Here is an 8,955-nt window from a genome sequence, read left to right as displayed (position 1 = left end):
CGCATTTGTTCAGACCTAGCCACCTTTAAGGAACAAGCTGAAGATCTGATGACAAATCTTTTGGATAGAGGCTATTCAAGGGCCGTCCTAAAACATGCATATCAAAGAGCCAAATACAATGACAGACAGCTTTTGCTGTCTAAGCCCATGAAACATAAAATTGAAGATAATATGCTCACCATGGTCATGCAATATAATGAACATGGTTCTTTTCTAGCCAACATGATTCGAAATAGGTGGGACATTATGAGATCTACAAACACATTTAAAAATACCAATCTTCGTATAGCGTTTGCCAGATCCAACAACATCAAAAAGAAGCGATTAGTCCAGCTGACATTCAACTTCATATCAACAAACCAAAAACAGTAGGTCACTTCAAATGTGGCCACTGTCAAATTTGTGGTATCACCAAACAAATCAAGCAGTTTGTAAATCCACACACCAATAGAGTGCACAAGTTAACACATTTTTCAAACTCCTTACGCTGCCCTTGCAACAAAACATATATTGGGATGACAACGAGATCCCTGAAAGTCAGAATTTTGGAGCACAGATCAAATATCCGAAGGTCTGCAATAAAAGAACCCATCGTTGAACATTGTGTCACTCAGAAGCATAAATTTGAAGATTTACAATGTTCTGTCATTGACTGGATCGCGCCGCTCAATAGGGGCGGCGATCGCAAGCTTAAGTTAGCCAGGAAGGAAGCAAGGTGGATCTTTGAACTGGACACTCTAGTACCCAATGGGCTTAACAGCTCCATTGATTGGTTCAACTTCTATTGATGTGTTTTACGTCATTCTTACGCGAGTATATTTGACAGTTGTCCCTACGTGAACGCTGAGGCGCCATTTTAAATTCATGCCTTCAGCTTAAGTATGTTTTTCCATGGAATGATTGCTTTAGAGGTGTTTTCAACAAGGTTTTTCTGCACAGCGAATGGCATTTAATATATAATCTGTTTGTTTCAGATCTTTGACTCAACATCACAGAAAGCACTCCGTTCCTGACGAAGCCATTTTTAGGTGAAACGGCGGTCCCCGTCGAACGGTTACAGAAAAGTGCTGATTTGAAATACAAAGCTAAGTGCTACTTTATTCTGTGTGTTGCTTTAACATAGAGAATACATAAAAACTACTGCATTTATATTTTGTGTAGAACTTGAGACTTAAACAACAGTCCGGGAAATAGAGAGTTTTTTGCCCTATGATAGAACCGTTGCCTGAGTTATATCGCAAATAAATTTCATATAACCTCGCACTAAACCACCAGTATCACACTGGAGGTTTCTGAGGGCTTTTTCTCTATTCCCATCTATTGAGTATTGCACCGATATATTTAATTGACTGGAACAGTTCTATTTTGTATCCTATTCTTCCCTCCCCTCCCCTCCTTTACCTTAGTGTGTGCCCCGGTTGGCTAGTGGCCTCTTTGGGGCAGGGAGCCCCCTTTTTCCTGTCCAGTGCGTCTGCACACTGTCTTTCTCCCGGCACTGATTCAAAAGGGCTACCGAGAGTTCTTGCAAGGTCACTGCTTGAACTCTCGGCAGCCATTTTGAATCGGTGCTGGGAGAAAGACAATCTGCAGATGCGTCAGGCAGGAAAGAGGGGACTCTTTCCTGCCCTGAAGAGGTCACTAGACCACCAGTGCACCATACTCGTTAGGTTAGGGAAGTGAGGGGAGGGGTAGTGAATGGAGTCATGTGGGTGGAGGGACATATTTGGAGGGCAAATATAGTAACCCTAAGTACATGTATGTGCATTTTGACTACATTCTGGTCAATATATGATTTTACCTCCACAGGCATAAAGTTAAAGAAAAATTGAAGTAAACAATTGGCTTTGACAACTTCAGAAATTTAGAACTAGAACAAGGACAGTGCAGGGCAGACCTCTACAGTCTGTGCCCTGAATATGGCAAGGACAAATCAAGATCAGCTATACATATGAAGTATCACATCATACCATATGTAATGAGTTTATCTTGTTGAGCAGACTGGAAGGACTGTACAGGTCTTTATCTGCCGTCATCTACTATGTTACTATATTTTACCTCTCAGCCATTGGTTTATGTTTTTTCCATCACAAATCTCTACCCTCTCTTAGTCACGATTTCAAGTTTTCTCCCTTCAAAGCAATGCTTTCTACTGCAGTACATGGAGCCTCTGCAGATGGCATAAGAAAATAAAATGCTCTGTTCATTAACTCTGTTTCAGACAGGTGGTGTTAATCTGGAACGGGAAAAGTCACTGAAACAAAAATAAATATGATTCTTGCAGAGCACTGGTTTTGCCAGGGTCCACAGGCAAAAACGTGAGGAAATGTGTGATTTTTCAATCACAGACGAGAAGGCACCGATTAGTACTCCTTGACAGAGAGGTTACCGAAGGGTTGACCAGGCTGAGACTGTATTATAGGCCTTTGATTTAACTCAGGAAGAGTCAAAGGCAAATGGAAAAAAATACATTACACATGACAATATTAATGTCTTGTTTGTTTTTCTTTCACATATTAAAGGCAAAATCTAAGTACTAAGTTCAAGCCATCTCAACTGGTTGAAAGAAAGGTCAAATGACTCAAATTGATTAACATCTGAGACTTTTTATTATTACTATTATTCAGGACATAACTCTGGCTGGGAAGGCTTTAATATGAGTTTTTAGGGAAGCAGCAGTACTTTGCATGTATCTGCAGATCCTGATTTTATGATCTACCTGAGAAGTCATGTCATTATAAAGACTTGTCACCACATACCTAAACCACCTTCCTTCACATTTGGTGAGTCTCCCTCACCCGCCTTCTTAGCCCCTTCTACTTTCAACCTCAATGACCATGTCCACTTTCTCACTCATATCAGCTTGTAATTTCTAAGAGTCTGAAGGGGATCTATGAAAAGCATGATAGTGTCTATATTAAAGAGAGGAAAATGCCTCAAGAAGCCCCCAGCGAATTTTTAAGCTGTTAGGGGCTGGACTTCTTCATCATTGGCATAGAAAAACCTCTCTTTATAATAACAGTGTTGTTCCTTCGTATTTTAAAGATTATTTTTTATATATTTTACATTCAAAACTCAAAACTGAGTTGCACTTAACTTTAAGCCAACATCACATCGTGCGGATCCTTGCTAACACGTCGGCCACGACCAACGATGGCCGCCATTTCATGGACCTGCTTCAGGGTCAATGGTCCGCGTGTTGCCTGCAAAAAAAATATATATTTTTTTAAATCAACAAACTAAAAAGTTCTTATGAGCAGGCAAACAAAAGATCTCAAAGTACCTCCGCTCCAATACTACTTCTTGACGTTTATGAGAGTGAAAAAAATGGCCGCCCTTAAAAGCGAGCCACGTCAGACGCCATGCTTCAATGATGGCCAATCAGCATGGAGAAACACAGGAGGCTAATATATACATCCAGGACAGCTCTCTTGGGTCCTAAAGAACATTATATTGGGAACCAATGTCTAAATAGTCACTACAGGGATACATGGAAAATAATTTGAACAAAAGGTAAAATCAGAAAGATCAGGAAAAAATCAGAAAAGGTGACACCATTCAATTCTACCATTCAGACCTTTTGGAGCTATTTGAACAATTGAGATGTGTAGTTCTTCAGCAGATTGAGGAGATCCCTACCCATATTGGGACTAATAGAAAACAGCTGCTTCTTCAAAATGAGCAAAGATGGATTTTTCGTTTGAATACCCTAGCTCCAAAAGGTCTGAATGGTAGAATTGAATGGTGTCACTTTTTCTGATTTTTTTCCTGATTTTTTCTGATCTTTCTGATTTTACCTTTTGTTCAAATTATTTTCCATGTATCCCGGCAGTGACTATTTAGACATTAGTTCCCAATATAATGTTCTTTAGGACCCAAGAGAGCTGTCCTGGATGTATATACCAGCCTCCTGTGTTTCTCGCTTTTAAGGGCGGCCATTTTTTTCACTCTCATAAACGTCAAGAAGTAGTATTTGAGCGGAGGTACTTTGAGATCTTTTGTTTGCCTGCTAATAAGAACTTTTTAGTTTGTTGATTTAAAAAAATATATATTTTTATTTTTGCAGGCAACACGCGGACCATTGACCCTAAAGCAGGTCCACGAAACGGCGGCCATCGTTGGTCATGGCCGATGTGTTAGCAAGGATCTGCACGATGTGATGTTGGCTTAAAGTTAAGTGCAACTCGGTTTTGAGTTTTGAGTGAGACAAAGTTTGAATGTAAAATATATAAAAAATAATCTTTAAAATATGAAGGAACAACACTGTTATTAGAAAGAGAGGTTTTTCTATGCCGATGATGAAGAAGTCCAGCCCCTAACAGCTTAAAAATTCGCTGGGAGCTTCTTGAGGCATTTTCCTCTCTTTAATATAGACACTATCATGCTTTTCATAGATTCCCTTAAGATTTTTTGTTACTATTTTGGTGTATAAGGAAGAGGGTGATCTTCTCCTGTTGTAATCTTTAATTTCTAAGAGTCTAACATCCTGGGATCATTTTTTGTTGACAAGCAGGCACACAAGAGGGTGAGGTCATTGCCTGGTGCCTGGATGGAACAGATCTGCCAGATATCAGAACTGAGATGTATTTTGACTAAAGTGTGCTAAACAGTTACTATGTGAATTACACATGCTGTTAGCACACTGCCATTACTGTGGCAGTATTCAGTGTTGGGTATGATTTCAAATCAAGTAAGTTGACATTATGATTTAAAATCATGTTGTATGATTTTTTGATTTTTATTTGAAAGCACTCTTTTACCCTGATTTTGATTTCAGGTTTGAAATCACATATTCAAAATCACGTGTATTCTATCAAAAATTATTTGTTGATGGATGTTGATTCAATTATAGAATTCATGGATTTAGTACTGTGATGGCCAATAAAATCGGTGAGGTCTAAACTGAAGCCTAACCTACCAAAGACCATAAACCCTATTTATATATTAATTCTTGCCATATATGGACTTGTAATTTGCACATTCATGTATCAATATTGACAAATGAGTCTATAATCCTGTCCCTTGACATCTTGATGGGTACACCTAAAGTTTAGTCACAAGAACAGCACATGAGCATATTCTATAAACTACGCCTAACTTTAGGCATAATTTATAGAATTGCACTAAGCGTGTGGTTTTTCGACGCTGATTTTTAAGGTGTCATTTATAGAATTTGGCCCTTTGTACTTAGTGATTTTAATTTGAAATCTTTGTTTAAATGATTTTACCATGACAACACACTTATTTACACATGTCAAAATTGGGCAACTGGACTGGCACCTACTGAAACTAGGTGTAATTCCTGGTGCCCAATTTGGGTGTGCATCTCTGGTATTCTATAACACTGCACGTGAATTTTTGGAATGCCCCTGACTCATCCATGCCCTCCTCCTATGGCCATGCCCCTTTTTGGTTTGCATGCTATGGGATTTGGGCACTCACTGTTATAGAATAGTGTGCAGTCAGATGCACATGCAAATCCTAATTGGTGACAACTAACATCAATAATTGTTAGTGCCTAATTATTGTCATTCATTAACCAATTAAGTTGTGTGGATAGTGCCTGCATGGTGACCACACTATCCATATGTTCAGTTCCATTACCTACTGTATATGGAAAGCAACACTGAATAGACTGTCATGGCTCTGCTATGCCCTGCGCCTGATTCACCCTCTTCCCACAGTACAGTCATCCTCCGTGGCTTCAGGGCACCGGACTGGCTCCCTGATGTGGTGGACTGCCGGTGCTGCAGCTCCCACTTGCTGGAGCATCCCATCGGTCTGGCGGGCCGCAAGAGCACAGTCCTCTGCTGCTTCTGGCATTGGCACCCCCAAAGCACATGCCCACACATGGGGTCTTCTTTTAAAGATCCTATGGTGGGAACTGGATGGCATGCCTGTTGATGACCTCATCTGTTGGGGGTTCTTAAAAGGGACCTTAGAACTCTTCACCGGTGCCTTCGCAACAGGTCCCCAGGAGCTGTGCCTTGTCTTGCCTTGCCTCTTGTGTTTCCATGTTCCAGCCTTGCCTATTCCAGCCCAGCCTTGTCTCCAGCTCCAGCCCAGCCTTGTCTCCAGCTCCAGCCCAGCCTTGTTTCCAGCTCCAGCCCAGCTTTGTCTCCTGCTCCAGTCCTTTCTTGTTCTGTTTGGTCTAATCTGAATCCAGTTCTTGCCTACCCTGCTTTGCCCTGCCTTGCCTTATCTGGATCCATTTCTTGTCTTGTCCTGTCTGCCTTGTCTGGATCCAGTTCTTGCCTTGCCTGTCTAGTCCTGCCTAGCTCTGTCTACAGCCAAGCCCTTCCTACCTTGTCTCCAATTCAAGTCCTGCCTGCCTTGTCTTCAGTTCAAGCCTTGCCTGCTGTGCCCATCTTCAGGCTGAGCCTGCCTTGCCTAGTAGTTTGCCTAATGCTGTGCTTAGCCCAAGTGACTCGCCATCCCCTGAGTCTATGACATAGACATATTAATTTAAATATTTGTGCCGGAACTAAAATTAATATAGAGGGACATTTTCAATATGACATTTAAATCCGACTTTGGACATTTTGCTCAAAAGGCTCAAAATTCAAGTGGTGACTATAGCGATTTTCTAAACATCAAAACATTTATCTTTTTGTTTTGAAAATGGTCATTTGCTAGACATTGTGGTCCTTCATGCATCTCTTTTTGGACCAATTTTGAAAAAAGAAGAAAACACTTCCAAGTGAAAAACACACAAAATCAAACCATTGGGATGTAGGAGGAGCCGGCATTCTTAGTAGACTGGCCACATAGACATCCCAGCAGAGAAATAGGGCACCCAAGGGGCACTGCAGTGGACTTCATATAAATGGTTCCAGGTACACATCTTACCCTAACCCCCTTATATTGTTTGATGAGCCCTCCAAAACCCACTAAAAACTTACTGTACCCAACCGTACACCACTTCAATAGCCCTTATGACTGCAGGTGTCACCTATATCCTTAAAATCGAGCTTGGTACCGGAAGATTGGAGGGTGGCCAATGTAACGCCCATTTTTAAAAAAGGCTCCAGGGGAGATCCGGGAAATTATAGACTGGTGAGTCTGACGTCGGTGCCGGGGAAAATGGTAGAGGCTATTATTAAAAACAAAATTACAGAGCACATCCGAGGACATGGATTACTGAGACCGAGTCAGCACGGCTTTTGTGTGGGGAAATCTTGCCTAACCAATTTACTTCAATTCTTTGAAGGAGTAAACAAACATGTGGACAAAGGGGAGCCGGTTGATATTGTGTATCTGGATTTTCAAATGGCGTTTGACAAGGTACCTCATGAAAGGCTACAGAGGAAATTGGAGGGTCATGGGATAGGAGGAAATGTCCTATTGTGGATTAAAAACTGGTTGAAGGATAGGAAACAGAGAGTGGGGTTAAATGGGCAGTATTCACAATGGAGAAGGGTAGTTAGTGGGGTTCCTCAGGGGTCTGTGCTAGGACCGCTGCTTTTTAATATATTTATAAATGATTTAGAGATGGGAGTAACTAGCGAGGTAATTAAATTGCTGATGACACAAAGTTATTCAAAGTTGTTAACTCGCGACAGGATTGTGAAAAATTACAAGAGGACCTTACGAGACTGGGAGACTGGGCGGCTAAATGGCAGATGACGTTTAATGTGAGCAAGTGCAAGGTGATGCATGTGTGAAAAAAGAACCCGAATTATAGCTACGTCATGCAAGGTTCCACGTTAGGAGTTACGGACCAAGAAAGGGATCTGGGTGTCGTCGTCGATAACACACTGAAACCTTCTGCTCAGTGTGCTGCTGCGGCTAGGAAAGTGAATGAAATGTTGGGTATTATTAGGAAAGGTATGGAAAACAGGTGTGACGATGTTATAATGCCGTTGTATCGCTCCATGGTGCGACCGCACCTTGAGTATTGTGTTCAATTCTGGTCGCCACATCTCAAGAAAGATATAGTAGAATTGGAAAAGGTGCAGCGAAGGGCAACTAAAATGATAGCGGGGATGGGACGACTTCCCTATGAAGAAAGACTAAGGAGGCTAGGGCTATTCAGCTTGGAGAAGAGACGGCTGAGGGGAGACATGATAGAGGTATATAAAATAATGAGTGGAGTGGAACAGGTGGATGTGAAGCGTCTGTTCACGCTTTCCAAAAATACTAAGACTAGGGGGCATGCGATTAAATTACAGTGTAGTAAATTTAAAACAAATCGGAGAAAAGTTTTCTTCACCCAACGTGTAATTAAACTCTGGAATTCATTGCCGGAAAATGTGGTGACGGCAGTTAGCTTAGCAGAGTTTAAAAAGGGGTTGGACGGTTTCCTAAAGGACAAGTCCATAAACCGCTACTAAACGGACTTGGAAAAATCCAAAATCCCAGGAATAACATGTATAGAATGTTTGTACGTTTGGGAAGCTTGCCAGGTGCCCTTGGCCTGGATTGGCCGCTGTCGTGGACAAGATGCTGGGCTCGATGGACCCTTGGTCTTTTCCCAGTATGGCATTACTTATGTACTTATATGTGCGTACAGTAGAGTTTTGATTGGTTTGGGGTGGCTGACACTTTCCACAACAAGTTTAACAGTTAGAGTGGATTATGGGCCTGGGTCCCCTTCTCCACAGTGAACTGCACCAACCACTAGGTTACTCCAGGGACCTGCTTGCTGCTCTAATAGGACTGGCCATAACATCAGAAGCTGTCATAGAGGCTGGTATGTACTGTTTCTTTCATATCTTTGGGGAGTGGGAGAGGGTCAGTGACCACTAGTGGGGTAATGGAGGTAATTTATTCCTCCAGTGGACATCTGGTTATTTAGGGCATTCTTTGTGGCTTATTCGATATTAAAACTAGTCTAGATCAAACTGTCTTAGTTTTAGTGCTGAAAGTTTTTGTTTTGCCCAAATCCCACCCTTAACCGGCCCCCTACATGCCCCCTTGTGATCTGAATGCACTGCGGATTAACAGCATTAAAGAAAA

This window comes from Microcaecilia unicolor, chromosome 7, assembly GCF_901765095.1.
Source record: "Microcaecilia unicolor chromosome 7, aMicUni1.1, whole genome shotgun sequence".
In the NCBI taxonomy this organism is placed as follows: domain Eukaryota; kingdom Metazoa; phylum Chordata; class Amphibia; order Gymnophiona; family Siphonopidae; genus Microcaecilia; species Microcaecilia unicolor.
Note: the sequence above shows the minus strand (reverse complement) of the source record.